Raw genomic sequence first — 16,821 nt, 5'->3', positions numbered from 1 at the left:
CAAGAAGCTGCAGGACTCTCACCCTTGAGGAATGCAGTTTGAGACCACTGCTTTCACCAAACTGGTCCTATTCAGAGTGTGACAGCTAACAATTCTCTTTCTGTTTGTGCTTTTCTTTAGCTTGTTTTTTTTAATATTATTATTATTTTACCTGGTGATTTGAGGGCATGTTCATCATCTGCCAGCTGTTTGATCAAATGGCTGTCATATTTTTTTATATCCAGAACAAAAGGAAATGGGATTTGAGTTGGTAAATTGACTGCAATGAGAGAAGCAAACAGTGCCTCTGCAGGGGGCTGATGCTGGTTCCTGGGGTATTCCCACTGAATGTTTACCTAAAGTCTTCATATCCTGGTTGGATGTTGATTGAAGCAGCTGGCAGCTTTCTGACCTACAAGTCAAATAAAGGCTGAGTTTACAGCAAAGTGATTCTCTGTGGGATCACTGTGTTCAGGGATGAAGGCAGAAATTGCCTTCGGGTTATAATGAGGACGTCTGATACCCATAAAAGTTTATCACTTCACAGCGGAAATGACTGCCCTTGTCAATTATCTATTTATGGGTCGGTGGATCATTAAAACAGCCATCAGATTAGAGGAGTAACATCTAACTATGGTAAATCAGAGCAACAAAATACCGTATTTTCCACATTTTAAGGCGCACCTAAAAACCTTCAATTTCCTCAAAAGCCGACAGTGCGCCTTATAAGCCGGTGTGCCTTATATATGGACCAATATTGAGCCACAACAGGTCTAGCAACTACGGTAAGCAGCCGCCGACTTCATTTTCGCATGAAGAAGAAGAAGCGCGCAGTGCATGCTGGGATAGTTGTCAGAACGCTGGTTTGTTAATAAAGTTTGACTGACCTACCTACCGACCGTCTATAATCAGGTCGTCTGCAGGTCATTTAGCACCACGTTCTCCACAAATATGCTGTGGGCGAACGGAGAAGGATGACCATCCATGCCCCGGCCCAGTCACGGAAGGCTCTCCCCGCCGACCGGAGTCGGACTGTTTTGTTGACATTCTCTATGTCAACAAAGTGCACCTCAGGGCCACCGTACAAAGACCAGCCCCTATACATTTAAAGCTGGGGGAGTGCGGGGGAAGAGAGACAGAGACTGCGGCGGCAGCGTGTCGGTTTGTCTGTGTTACCCAGAAAGCAGTTGGGCACAATATCGCAACATCGACATCGTGAATGAAACAATGAGTGGGGCAGCCTTCTATAAAATGTATTCGGGGACCACTTCTTTATAATTATACATCCACATTGGTAGAGTACGGAGCAAATCGCGTACTCACGGGGGGCCAGCCGAATCATAGGTGTAGTTCACCGAAAGCCTAAACCTGAGGTTCCTGGTTCGATTCCCGGTTGTAGCAAACTTATGTTGTCACTTAACGAAGAAATTATTCCTTGATTATGTTTTATATTTCAGGTAATATGTCTTACTACATGGAAAGCAAGTCAATAATCCAAATTAATTGCACAACAATGTTTTTACCATCCTTTAATTATACTTTGCATTTGCATGCCTATATGAATATATCAATCCTATACAGTTTTTTCTTTTTTTGCATTTTTAGTTAGTTATTAATAAATGAGTAAGCTTATCAGGTCTTTTAATGTTTGTTTATACATATAGCTTGTGAAGGTAAGTCACAGTTACCTTTTTATTTTAATGTTGTTACTAGAAGGGGTGCTTATCATCTCTCGCCCATTTCCGTCTTGTTCCAGTAGCCCAGGGGTGGCCAAGTCCAGTCCTCGAGAGCCACCATCCTGCAACTTTCAGATGCATCCCTGCTTCAACACACCTGAATCAAATGAATGGCTCGTTATCAGGCCTTTGTAGAGCTGATCCCGGTCTGTTGGAGTAAGGATACTTCTAAAACTTGCAGGATGGTGGCTCTCGAGGACTGGACTTGGCCACCCCTGCAGTAGCCCATTTTTCATCAAGGTTCGCCAGCACCTGACGCAGACCTTGTTTGGCCAGGCAACGTCTGAGCTGGCATGTCATGCTTATCAATGACTCTCATGGTATGAGGTAGGCTATATAGCTCCAAGGGTCTTGCCTAAGCATAGCTCAATTTCACTGTTGTTAATGTTTGCCCCAGCCTGGATTCAAACCCGGGTCTCCCAGGTGGAAGACTGGTGACTTACCCACTGAGCTATGTCAGCTAGGAGCTCAGTGTTCCAACATCCACAAACGGCAACTGCTATCACAACTTGAGATTGACGAGGTACAACACAAAGGGGAGGAGCCAGGACGCCAGGTCAGAAGGGAGTTAACTACAACTACCCCAGAGACTGGGTATGTAGCCCCAGTAATGAACGAACCATCTGAGCTGAACGAGGCAGCAACTGACCTGAGAGAGAGAATCATGAGACTTGTAGGTCTTTTTATGAGTCCTCATAAAAAGAGGACTGACAAAACTCCCCCCATGTCATTTCTGCTTCCATTCCCTGGGACTGGTACAAGGACAGGACTTTTGCAGGACAGTAAATGTACTTCCCATTCACACCAGGGAACCGAGTGAACATGGGAACTGTTTGGGCCTTGTTTGAGAGGTCTGTGGCAGAACCTGCACAGACGCCCAGCAGGCTGCTCCTCCTTGGCCTTCCTTTTTCCCCCGTTCCTCCATCACCCATCTTAACTCGGCTGAGCTTTGCTTTGCAACCTCCAGCTCTCGAGCGAAAAATTGTGTTTCTGCAAAGTCAGAAAATTACATTCGAGGGTCAGACAGGCCCTCTGAAACGTAGGTCTGGTAAACCTTTTGTGAGCAGTAAATATACTTTACCTCTGCAGACTGATAGAAGAAATGAACAGAGGAGTCGTCACCCTGAAAACGGGACTTTGGCTGGCCACATGCTAGACAGTTCCTAGTTCTCTTCTTCATGGGTTGCTGATCTTTCTGGTGCTGCTGCTGTTGCACAATCTCCTTCACCATTTGCTCAATTTGTGCTTTCGTTAGTGGAGCATCCTGGGGCTTAATGGTAGGCGGGTTCATAGTCGCAGGTGGAATAGTGACTACTGGAACACTAACAGTCTCACTACCTTCTGTTAGATGATGCCACAGCTGTTGTGTTTCTAGAAGCTTCTCTGGGCTGATGTTTAAAGATGATTTTGTGTTTTTCATCTTGGCTAGATGCTTCATGTAACGTGAAATATGGTGTTTGGTTGTCGGGTGTAAAAGGCTGTTTGGGTCTTTCTGGGAAGCCTGAACACAAACAGCATATTCAGAATCCACCTTAACGAGGCAGTCTTTCTGCTCATGGTGCTTTTGTAGAAGCTGGTCAATCTTATCCCTCATGGGCTGTATCCACCGGGAGTGGTCCAGGACAAAGATCTGACCACCTGCTTTGATGGGACCTTTGCGGGCAGCTCAAGGAGCGGCAGCAGGAAGCAGAGGTGTCACTGGTGTCTGTAACGGAGGGAGAGAAATTAAAGTTTAGATTCAGAAAGAAACTTTATTAGTCCTCAGTGGGCAATTCATTTCTGCAGCCATTAGAATCTGAATTTTAAAAATATCAGGATTTTCCTCACAAAGTTTTATTAAAGTGGTGACAAAATGTGATGAAAAATACCTTTTTGGGGCTTTGCTGGACCCCACCTTGTGAGCCTAATGTAGCCACAGCCGCAGTACACTCCTGAAACAAAAAAGCAGAGTAAAACTAAGAAATTAATTTTTTGTTAGTCAATATTTGCATAAAAGATTTATTTAATTGCTGTGGAATATTTGAAAATGAAAGAATCAATCTCACCTGAACGAAGAGCTCCTCCCTCACTTCTTCAAGTGGATTGATGAAAATCTCACATTCAGTTTTCGGTTCCTTGTAATGAGGATCTTCATCCTCAGCTTTGGGGACTTTCTGGGACTTATGTTTGTCCCAGTTCAGGGGGACAGGGTGACAGCCTGGCTCCAGGTACTGCAGACCAAACCTTTCTCCTGTATCACTGTTGGAAATGTGTAAAGCTGGATATTTGGTTTGGCCTGTAATTTCCTGAGCTAGTCTGCTCAGGTCTGAGACCAGAACAGGATCAAAAACTGCAGGGAGCTTCAAATTTGGCTGTTTCAGGTCCACAAGGCGCTGAAAATTCCACTGAGCAATTCCCATCATCCCCTGTGTCTGGAAGAGCTCAATGGACACCTGCGTCCCAGTGACCCACCTGGCCTGGTGGAAATGAAAGCCCTCCTGCTGAGAAGTTCCCCTCACAGGGATCCACACAGGTACTGCCGCTTTCTCCCCCTTAACGTGGTTCAACTGTATTGTTCCTCCGTGTCTGTAGAGGACTCCTTCTCCAACCTCTGGGTCACTCAAGCAGCCACGGAGGATGTGAACCCTTTGAATTCTCCACACTTTCAGCATGGAGGGTTTGAAGAGCGGCACCCCATCAGGATCACGTTCTGAGTAAAATCTGCAGAACGCTTTCCACTATCTCCACCAACTCTGCAGGACCTGGGATCTTGTTGCGGCAGTGGTAGGACTAGGGGACGGGTGGCAACCCTAATTGTAGCGTCTGTTGTATGCGCCTTATATATGAAAAAAGTTTTAAAATAGGCCATTCATTGAAGGTGCGCCTTATAGTGCGGAAAATATGGTAATCACAAACCAGACACGGTGTGGATGTTCTGTACTGAACCAACACCCAGAACTTCACCACTGAACCTGGTTATTTTAAACCTATAGTGATGTTAGACGAGGCTCTTTGTTATGGTTTCTAATGGGCTGGTTCACAGAACAACTCAGTTTTTAAAGTAACTCTTTCAACATGGAAGGAAAAAACCTCTCACATACTCTGGTCTTCACAGCTTTACTGAGAGTGTGTTGATTCATGGATCTTCCTCAGGTCAAACATCTGAACAGCAATGAGGCATATCAATAGATCCATTATCATCTGAAACTGTTTGCTGTAAGAAAATGGTGTTTTGTGTTCTTGTTTTACTGGCTTGATTCAGATGATATAGTAATTTGTTCCACTGAGCTACTAACTTCATTATAATTACAGGCTGTGCAGAGTGGTGCATTGTGATCTGACAGTAAAAGAGCTGCTGGTGCTTCCTCGCTCCGCAGCAGCATAATTACAGTGACAAGAAAACATTTGAGAGCCATTTTTGGCCTCTTAGTTGACAAAACATTTAAAAGGATTTCACTGAGACTAGAGCATCATTAAGCAGGGGATTTCAAATATGTGTAAGAAAGCTGAGCAATTAACTGGCTGGTTGGAAACTTTTAGATAATTTTAATTTGAAAAAGATTACCCTTCTGATTGGTTATGAAATATTGTGTTAATGCAGTTGCTTGTTTCCACCTGTAGTGACTCGTTCTCTGCTGATTGTTTTTGTAATTAGACTTAAAGCAGTTATTTATTCAAACTGAGTCGGTTATTAAACAGTTTCCTAAAGATTTCTCCACATCATGTCAGACATTCCTCTTATCCATACTGTATGTAGACAACAGATATTTTGTTTGTGACCCAATATTGCTATAAAGTGACTTTTCCAATATTGTCATGGAAAAGTCACTTTATATTTTTAACTTGTTAACACACATCTGACTTCTGTCTTCAGCTGGGCAAGACTGACACTGTCTCTAATAACATCATATTTGTATGAATTTGTGAAATAATTTTATAGAGTTAACATGATGCATTGGTGGTGCATCATGAATGAACACTAATGAAAGAAATGAGCACTAATGAAAGAAAACAAAATCCAAAAGCATAAACAGAAAATGTTAAATCAACATTTCAAGAATTAAGTTTAATATTGTACCTGTCTATTTGATCTTTATTATAATTGGTGTTAATTTCTCTCTGTCTGAATATTCAACACTCCTTATGTTATGTACATCATATTAAATGTTTATATTGTGTATATTTATTTATAAGTATTATGATCATACATTCTTACTTTGTGTCCCTTACATTCTTAGATTCAAATCTAATAGTTATTGTGGATAATTCTTTTATATGTTATTAATCTATGTGTTATGAAATGTGTTACTGTAGAGGTGCAATGTGTTACTGTAGAATTTCATCTAATGCTGTAAAGTATGCAGGACAGAATTTCATTAATTTCAGTCTAAAACAGGCAGCCAATCCTGAGAAAATCCTCTCTGGTGAATGGGTTTTTCTATTAATAAAAACCCATTCTGATCCATGTGGTCTTCATTTTCCTTTGCAGCTTTTGTACAGTGAATGTGTTCAGAAAACCCTGAAGGTCATGTTGACAGAAGAGCCCCAGGACGCATCAATAACATGAAGCTGTTCAAAAGTAAATGTAACAGCACAAACACAGAGGAGACATTGATCATGAAGTTAAAGACATTCTGTTTGCTCACCTTTTCCCAACATATCAGTGAGTGCACACCTGTGGGTGAGGATGAGATCACCACTCACTACGGTAACCGCTGGGGTCTAACAGCGTTTAGGAAGCCAATCAGGTGTATACAGCTCTCAATAGTCAAATGAAAACTAACTCTGATTATTGTCCATGATGGCACCCCATAGAATTCCTCATACTGCTCATGCATGTGGTGACAATGGAGACGAAAACTCCTCTTTAACAGGATTTTTAAATGTTTTTATAAGAAATGAATTATATGTATAATATATAAATTTCCTCTTGTAAACGTACTGTTCCATCTGGAAGTCGAGGTTCATGCCTCCCATCTCTCTCTCTCTCTCTCTCTCTCTCTCTCTCTCTCTCTCTCTCTCTCTCTCTCTCTCTCTCTCTCTCCAGGGCCTCAGAGAGGAACTGGAGAAGGCCTGGAAGGTGAAGACCACAGTGGTGCCTGTGGTCATCGGCACCACTATGTGTATATATACCTGCCCCATTTAGGTACATTTAGGTACTTTTGAAAGATGCCTAATTTTCTCTCAGAAACAGACTTCTTGGCTTAATGAAAATATTTTAGGTCTAAATCTGCCAGGAGTATGAATAATTTATGGCTCATCTGCAAACCCCAGCATGTCCTCCTCGCTGCAGTGTCTAAAGGGAATCTGAAGGGAACTGTTCCCACACTGTCTCCAGGTCTGCTCTGCTCTAGTACACAAAACAGCTCCACATTAAAAATTCAAGTGAGGGGGTTAAGTTACTTTTGTGGGTTGAATACAACTATTACATGCTCACTTTTAATTCATGGTGCTTCTATTAAAATCTTAGAAGACAAGCTCATGTCAAGCTTGAATCATTTTTACAGACACTTCCTTTATTCCCTGAAGAATCGAGGATTAGATTAAAAATTCAAGGCTCGTCTTTGAATTTTCTTTGTAGTTAAAATTGGAACTAGTGACACTGAGAACTTTTTAGAATTGCAGATTCAAATCAATAAGCAACAAAACAAATTTCAAACTTTGAATTTCTCCAGACAAAATTGACACATTTGACAGCACCACAGTGTCATTATATCTAGTTGACAATAAACCATTAGGAACATTTACAGAAGAACAAGATGACAAGCTATAATTATCTGACAACATTTCAAATAATTTTTTTTAGTAGCTAAACGTATGAGATGCAAAGAACATGTTTTTGTATCATAAAAGTTGTTTCCCCAGCAACACAACCTTTAACATTTCACATATGATAAAGTACAATACACAGCATGTTCATAAACATGTTCTTCTAACATCTATTGGATGCTTTTTTGAATTAATATAATAAATTCAGTTAAATTTGTTTTTTTCTCTTTGTAGAAGTCACATCTGGTCTGCTGTTCTGTTTAACTGAGTCTGTGTCTTTGTCTCCTCTTTCCTGGAGACGATCAGCTGAGCTGCACCTTCATGTTCTCTTTCTATGGAAGACACACTGGAGATCAGAATTTAACCCTGAGATCAAAATTATATGTGAGTTTGGAGATGACAGAAATGTTAATTTAAGACTTTGTTTCTTTATCCTTTTTGTACATAAGAAACTTCATGGTTTTACATGATCCAAAAGTTTGAAAATCTACTTCGTTCTTGGTTGAGTTCATTTGACACAGTTCCCACACTTCTGAAACACTCTCTTTGTTGTTTTTCTGCTTTACTTTGAGTACACAAGGGTCGAAGAAAAATCTTTAGCTCAGAGTCTTTGACTCACTCTGTTGTTTAGTCACATTGTGTCACACTGAGGAGGTGACAGTGTAATTACAGCTACATGACGCAGAGTGGGTGGATGCTTTGAAAGTTTGTCTTTCCTGCATCCTCTGTGTCAAAGGGTGCATTTAGAGTCTCCGGCTCTCTGACTGCACACAGAACAGAAGCAAAGTGTGGCTCCAAACTGGTGCAAGCTGAGCCTCTGCTTTCATGCTGGAAATAATCCTCCTTCATTTCCGTCTGTTAAAAAGGTAAATTGAGCCAAAGGACAGATAAAAGCTATTCCCAGATCATTCCTTATGGCAGATGGCTGTTAGTAAGCAGAAATAGACATTTGAATGAGAACACAGTGGAATGGTGTCAGTGCAGATTTCCCTCTGTCATATGCAGCATTTCTGTAGTCGAATACACTGATATAATTAATGCAAATTGGGTTATGGCACCAACACGCTTTAGGAAAGAGCACAGTGCCAGCTAATGTCACTTAATCACTTAAACTCCACATAAAATAGGAAGGAGAGCCAGAGCTGCCCACAACAACCTGCAGCTGAACGTCTCCAGAGCTGGAAACTCATTCTCACATATAAGCCCAATAAAATACACCAACATTTGTCATTGTAAAGTGAAAAAGTGGAAATACTTCAGCAGGGCATTGTAGTTTGTGAAGCAAAGTTGATCTTTGCTGTGTGATGGTGTATCATCCACTTCAGGTTTTATATTTGAGAAATGAGGAAGTAGAGGAGATAATCATTCACCTGGAGAAATGTTGGATCTGTAGATTTAGTTTTATCATAACATTATAGAATAAATGTCCATTCTTCAAACCACAGATGACTTCATGAATTCTGTGTATTAAGAATTATGATATATTTATCATGGTCCCTCAGATACATGGTTATATTTATTTCATTTTATGATTATACAAACAAGTGAGCACAACCTGAAACTAATACTTCCTGGATTTCATTGTTTGGTTCAATCTGAGCGTTTAGTCAGCCACCATCCTACATCATGACTTGGTAATATATACTCAGTGGAGGTTATGTGTCTGATTTCTGATTGGTATTTATCCACCATGATGATTTCTGATATCTGATTTTTAGTTCACTCCACTAATTAAATGCAACCACAGTGAGACTTCAGTGTGAACAGTTTATGTCTCCCAAACGACCCGTATGCTCAAAAGAATAACAACGATGTCACACAGCAGCGCTTTGTTTGTGGAAATACTAATGGACGCCACCATCTGCAGATCCATGTTCAAGTTATTCAGAGCTGACAATATCAGCACAAAATCATCAGAAGACAATGGCAGCTGATAAAAAAGCACAACTAATAGCAAAGGCTTTTATTGGATAACTGACTGAAACGGCTGTAGAGAAGTCAGGTTATGTGTGGTCAGACCAGGAGTGATGACGTTATGATGTCATCTGCTTCACTGACTCTTTCATGATAATCATTTTTTGTATACTTTGGAAATTAATATGTCTTGCTTCTTCTGGAGCAGAATCATATCACATCACATCAGTGACTTAAAAATCAGATAAAATGCAACAAAAATAGGATTTGGGCTGCATTTACATTGATCATAAGCCAGATCAAAATGAAAACAATGCAAAATAAGAATATTATGGTGTATCATGTGTCTCTTATGTTGTGCATATGATCAATACCTTTAAAAAATATTTATTTGGCGGGTTGTGAATAAGACTGACATGACACTGTCATAAACATGACATAACACCTGTCATGAACATGAATTTTACTCATTTTACTCACAGCTCTGTCTGCGTTGATGGCAGCGCCTGCAGCTTTCACTTTGGTTCTGTGGAGGGAAACTCCTTCCACACCAATCATTTCAGATACAGTTTATGTTATACATATATATGCTTTTTATCTTTCTATGAGCATGCATGCCTCAACAATAAAGGGTATTTCTATTCCATTCTATTCTATAATTGATAGTTTTGAAGCATCAGTGACGCTTCAGTCAGTCAGCATCCAAACAACAAAATGGATAAACATTTCCAGGTTTACCTGCTGATTCAGCAAGATGTCAGCAGTGAAAGAGAAAGCTGCAGCTGAGCTCACGGTCGTGTTTGTGTTGGTTGGCTCACTGTGTGTGATAAAGATGGAAGAAATGATTTCTGTATTAATGCCATTCATTTCTGTTGTTTTAACTGATTCTTGGTTATCACTCACTTCAAAGACTCAGACAAACTGATCGTCATCAGGGAGTCAAACCATTTAATAGGCTCAGCAGACAGAAAGCCTTTGTGGGTTATAGGATCAGATCTGACCTTTGCATGCATCCTGTGATAATCTGAGTGGAGCCATGGTGCTGCTGGGGGTTACAGCAGTGGGAGAGATGCCTCCCTTTTTGTCATGTACCCCATGTTAATGTGTTCTTGCTAATGAATTGAAACCACTCTGCTGCAGCACAGAATGTCAATATTTTTGAACCCTGCATTGATTTGTCTTCCCATAAATTTGATGATTAAGTCCTCTTAGATTATAACTGAATCCACAGAACTGTAACTCTCCGAACAGACGAGTATTTCTGCAATTTGCATGTGAATTTTAATGTTTCTCTGGGATATTTTCAACTCAGATTGTTGTTGTGTGAAAGGAGAGTAGGAGAAGCGAGTCTGTGAGTAACCCAGTGTGGGTTTGTGTGTGCATCTGAGGTACGTTTTCTTATGTATGTTTTTGAGCGTAGTGGAAACATCTCCAGCCTTTACACATCAAATAACACCTGTCCAGTTGACAGCTGGAGATGGGCACCCACCAGCACACGTCCTAAATCTGATAAGGGAGTAAGAAGATGGACGGATGGATCTTTTACAGAAGATAACTGAAATAAAAAAACAAACAAAAAACAATAGTGCATCAACATAGGAGGGAAAACTATATAAAAAAGAAAGGTATTCATTAATTTAAATATTTTTTTATTAATATGGCAGTATTTAATTTTTGGTGAAAATGAAACTGGTGAAACTGGAACAACTGTTAATGATATGTTCAACTTATCAAGTTGTTAAGTAAAATAACTCCAGTAGTGTTTCTATACATTTATTAAAAAAATATTTAGAATTACTCTGCCATGTTTGTTTTTTTTTTTTTTTTACCTTAAATTAAATAATTACCTTAGTAATTATTTTTAATCATATTCAATAAATTTTGATATTACTTAAAAAGGGCTGCACAGGTGGTAGAGCTGTTGCCTTGCAGCAAGAAGGTTCTGGGTTCGATTCCCGGCCCAGCGTCTTTCTGCATGGAGTTTGCATGTTCTCCCTGTGCAGGCTGGGTTCTCTCCAGGTACTCTGGCTTCCTCCCACAGTCCAAAAATATGACTGTCAGGTTAACTGGTAGGTCTCATTGCATTCTTACCTTCCCACAGACGATTTTTTCTATTTCAGGACAATTGGAAAAGTGGCAGAGGAGTCACAACTGTCCAGGAAAAACATTTTGTTCAATTCAATTACACATCATTTTAATTACACTAAAGGGGAGTTAAGTGTTTCAGAGGGTTGTTGTAGGTAATGATGACTGGGAGCAAGTCAGCTTCCCTGTAGCTGTCAGAGTTAAAGTTTGATTGGAAGAAGCCTCTGACTGAAGACACTGTCCCTTCTTTATTTTATGGCCCATTGCTCTTGGCACAACAACCTGTAGATACTCCGTACCAGTCTTCAGAACAGAACCAGCCTTCTTCATCAGGTTGTTCAGCTTTTTTCGTCACCAGCTGATACACACTTTCCACAACACACACATGAAACCTGCAGCATCTTGCAGCTCCAGTCCAATTTGTGATTCAGCAGAACACAGGGGCAGTTTTACTCCTGAGGCGTCTCCACTTTTTCTCCCATGGTGGATACAGTATAGTGTTCAGCATATTCCCTTTTCTCCTACAATGAACTTGTTTTCTTCACATTCGAGCTACGATGCTGAGATACCAAGAACTGCTGCCCACAGTTAAAGTCTGCAGCAGTCAGGTTGTTAAAAAGTTGATTAAATGTAACTTGAAATACATAAACCTGTTTAACTCTGTCATTTTATTATGTTTTGAATTTAGTTTTAATCCATCATTCTGTGTTTATGATTTCTTTTATCTTATTCATTTAATACTGATGTTCAGCACTTGGTTTCAGAAGTGACTGCTGCTGCTGCTGCTGCTGCTGATGATGATGATGATGGTGACGTGATGATGATGGTGATGATGATGATGATGAAGTTTTGTTCTGGACAATGATTCAAAACACTAATAAATGCAATAAAACCAAATTAAGGATTTGGAGTGTCCTACTTAAAGTCCAAACTTAAATCCAATTTATGACATGATCCTAAACAAACTGTTAATTTTTGAAAGGTCTCAATGTACCTAAATTAAAACAACATCTCCAGAATTCCTTTCAAGTGACATGAAAGGCTCATTGCCAGTTACTGAAAATGTTTTAGGACAACAACCAGGCAGTTATTTAGCAACTGCCTGGTTGAGCCAGGTATTTTGTATTTAGTCAGACAATTTTTGTCTGATATTGACACTTGTTTGTTATTTTGAAACATTTAAGAGTGACAAAAAGAAATAACAGAACAAATCTTTGTAGGTGGGAATGAATACTGTAAGTCTAAATGTGGAAATGATTGTCCATTGGGTAAGAGGCAACAACAGCAGACATCCTACATTTATTGTCTTATCACGTTTTTATTCTGTCAAGTTAAATTAGTCAATCAGCTCCTGCCTTCACATAACTCTGTTTTGTCTTCTAACAGTCAGAAGCTGCTGGGTGACACACTGTCTGTCAGCTTGACTGAGAGCCACCAAGACTGCTTTTGCCAGTCAATTACTGGTGATGATGGGTGGATGACTGGAGGCCGTGCCCACACCATCCACATTCTCCAAACTCATTGTGAGTAAAAAAAAAAAAAAACTGAACGAGAAGGAAAGGAAAGGCCCTCACTTCATCAGTCAAATGGAAGATGGAGTCCACAGGGAGTGTATTCTGAGTTGGTGAACAATGATGGGACAGTGTTGAAAATATCCTGAAAACATGAATGAGTGCTTTGCTGAGCATCCACTGACAAAGCACTTTTCACTTTTTAAACAGGGCATCAGGTGGCATGTGCTCTTAAGTGGGCTCCTCTCCTGTCAGATCACAGAGAGCTCAGAGAGCTGCTGGTGTCTGTGGTTAATTAGTCCACTGGGGTTCCACTAGCTGCTCCTTTCATGTGCCCTGCTTCCCCTCAGTCCTGACCTTTGACTTAGCTTCGGTTTACACAGGTGGTGAGATTAGACTTCAAAGGTCTGGAAGTTTTCAGTCATTGTTCTTTGATGAGAAGATGTATTATTTTTCTAGAGTGTGATATTATATGCAAGTCCAACTGTCAGATGCTTTAGCAGAAAATTGTCATTCTGCTATTTTAGTTCAAGCAGAACAGCTAAACCTTATGAAATGGAACAATTGGCCTGTACAGAACTTGTAGTAACATGTGGTGACTAACATGGATAAATTCCAACAAATATGTTGACAGGCGACTTTGACCTTTTTTGGGAAAGGGGGATTAATGGACTCGTGACATCACATGACTTCACATGGTGTCACGAGTCTTCACAAGACTTCATGTATACTTCATGTTTGTTCATGTCCATAAACACCTCATACTGCAGCCTATCCTGGATGATCTGACTTCCTTTGCTCACTTCACATGCAAATAAACCCGTAACCACGCCACAAAGTGTTCTGTTAGCTGAGCAGCAATCAGGACATCAACAGCTCCGTAACATTATAAATTCAATGGCTCATTTGAACCAAATTATTATTCAGTTAACAAGGTTAGAATCACCTGAGCCACATTTTCTTCACTTATTTCATTACAAAACATATGGTGTTGTTATTTACATACAATGTCTTGCAAAACTATTCATACTCCTTGAACCTTTTGTCATTTTTGTCACATCACAATCATAAACATATTATTTATCATTGGAATTTGATGCACACCACAAAGTGGTATACATTGTGAAGTAGAAAGAAAAATCTACATGAAAAGTGTGATGTGTAAAAGTATTCACCCCCCCTGAGTGAATACTTTGTGGAATCATCTTGTGCTGCTGTTGCAGCTGCTAGTCTTTAGGGTTTGTCTTTGATCGTCTAGTGACTAACTTTTTTGCTCATTCTTTTTTGCCAAACAGCTCTGGCTCAGTCAGATTAGATGCAGAAAGTTTGTGAACAGCCGTTTTCTGATTTTCCACAGATTCTGGATGGATTGGGTTTATGTCTGGACTTTGACTGGGCCATCCTAACATGATTATGTTTTGTTTAAACCATTCCATTGTAGCCTGGCTTTATGTTTAGGCTGGTTGTCCTGCTGAAAGCTGAAGCTCTTCCCCAGTCTCAAGTCTTTTTTTTTATAACTCCTTGTTTTGGGCTTTTACATTAAATTCCAATGAAATATTTATGTTTGTAGTCGTGACAAAAATATGGAAAAGTTTAAGTCAGGGGTCCCCAAACTTTTTCCTGCGAGGGCCACATAGCTGTTCCTTTCTCTGGTCGGGGGCCAGTCTTAGTTTTTGGAGAAAGAAACCTTAGAAAATTCTTGTCGACGGGGGGTGAAACTGTGGACCGGGGGGTGGGGGTTGTTCTGTCTTTGGAACTGTCGAGTGGAGGGGTGGGGTGGGGGGGCGGCGACACATTCGCGCTTTTAGATAGATTTTTACCCAGAATGCAAATGGAAAAAACCGTGAGTGAAACGGTGACTGGGACTGACTAGTATATATTCCATTGAGGAAAAGTTAGTTTCACATCTGCCCAAAAGCCCCCTGGTGGTTGAAGAAAAATTCACATATAAACCAGAAAATACAATATATGAAAAAAAACACTGAATGCTCTCTGGTATGAGGAGGTGGGCCAGATCCAGCATTGTTCAGGGGGCCGGACCAAATGACGTGGCGGGCCGGATCTGGCCTGCAGGCCATAGCTTGGGGACCCCTGGTTTAAGTGGTCTGAATAATTTTGCAAGCCCCTGTAAACATGAATGAAATTATGGAAACATGTTTCTAATAAAAATGAACACAGAAAACCAAATTAACTAAATAAACAATAAGGAAATGTTCAAGTTGGATCAGCCAAGACAAACATCAATATCACATCAAAAATAAAATCTAAAGATATAAAGTACCATCTAAAGATTTTAATCGTTTTCTAATTTTATATCAGAATATGCAATGAAAGAAAAACCAGACTCAAACTAATTCATATCCGCACAGATTTAGATTTTAGCTAATTTTTTAGAGATCTTTCCTCTGGCTGGAAGCAATATTAATGTTTTGGAGCAATCTGCAAAGAGAAGATGAGGCTGACAGCAAGAGAAGATCCTAACTTGTGCACTATGTGTTCAGTAAGTTCAGCATTTGTATTAATTATATACTCACAAAAACAACAACAACAGCCACAACAAAACATTTTTGAAAAGAATCTGTGGGGATCTGGCATTAAGTAACCCCAACATTTCACGTCAGACCGAGTTAGAATGGTGTATTTAAAACAAGTTGGATAACTGCTGCAGATGATAAAGAGTTTTAGCCTTTTGCTCTGCTGAGATTTCAATGAGTCTTGCATGAGGTTATTGCTTCCTGAGAGTGAGGAGAAGTTGCACAGAGTTTTCCCTGATGAAGTTAGGAGACAACAGTGGCAGAGGCGATGTGATGGAAGAAACGAGAAAAGACAGAGGTAGAATAAATGTGACCTGGAGCAGGAGTGAGGCATCTCCAGGGAGTCACACTCCCCTGAAAACATGAAGAGGTCTGTATCAATCACGTTCTAGCTGGTTTTATCAACTTGTTGATCCCTCATTTTAAGCTACTGGGAAACCTAAACTCTTTCTTCTTGTTCAAGAAAGAGATAAAACTGATACATATTTTGTGCTGTTAGCTGCTCTGTTTTTATCAGTCTTGGCCTGATGGCAGCGACTGGAACATAAAGAAGATGAGCTCCAGGACTTTGTGGAGACTGGCCCTCTTTGACCCTCTGGGGTTTTGGAACATGGATAAGAGATGCTGCAGTCAGAACCTCTGTGACCCATCAGGATTCAGTAGAGGGTCCAACTCCACCAGGATCTGTTATCAGGGGGCTGCTTTCCATCATCTATTTTCAGAGTTCCTACAAATTCTCCATTTTTTAAAGTTCCACATGTTTTAAACCCATTTTTAAATATTTATCATCTTTTTATGAGGCTTTAGACATCTGAGCATCATTTTCACCTAGATGGGTTCTATTATCTGGTCTTTTACCCTCAAATTTACGAAGCCACATAGCACAGAAGCATCATTCTGATTTGACAATGTACTAAAAGGTGATTTCACATCCTTTTCTTTAGTGATTTAGATAATCCATTCAATCCAGATTAAATACTGCTTCTTCTCCGTTAGTGACAAAACATGAACAGCTCACATTTTTACAAGTAATTTTAAGAGACAAGATTTCTAGTATTAATTAGTGTTGGTTAGGATATGCATGTGAATCTATTGTAGGACTATTAAACTGCTTATTAGTAAATTTGTCTCAGTATAGATTTGAATGTAATTTTATGATGGAAATAAACTGACTTCTAATAGTTTAATTTCAGTCATCTTTTCTCACTTTTACATAAACCCGAGTTCCATTGGAAAACACATCCGATCACAGGAGAGCAGTTGGAAATTCAATCATCTAAATGCAGGTTCGATGAATAGGTGCACTGACAGGCA

The 16,821-nt window shown here is 40.0% G+C and overlaps 1 pseudogene; it reads right to left on the bottom strand.

Annotated features, from left to right (window-relative positions):
* Window positions 1–2,398: 2,398 nt before the first annotated feature.
* Window positions 2,399–4,834, bottom strand: LOC106921156 (uncharacterized; annotated as a pseudogene).
* Between the last annotated feature and the right edge of the window lie 11,987 nt (window positions 4,835–16,821).

The sequence above is a fragment of the Poecilia mexicana genome, unplaced genomic scaffold, assembly GCF_051168715.1.
Source record: "Poecilia mexicana isolate PSO_F unplaced genomic scaffold, ASM5116871v1 scaffold_11, whole genome shotgun sequence".
Lineage (NCBI taxonomy): Eukaryota > Metazoa > Chordata > Actinopteri > Cyprinodontiformes > Poeciliidae > Poecilia > Poecilia mexicana.
This window is presented reverse-complemented; position numbering and strand designations above follow the sequence as displayed.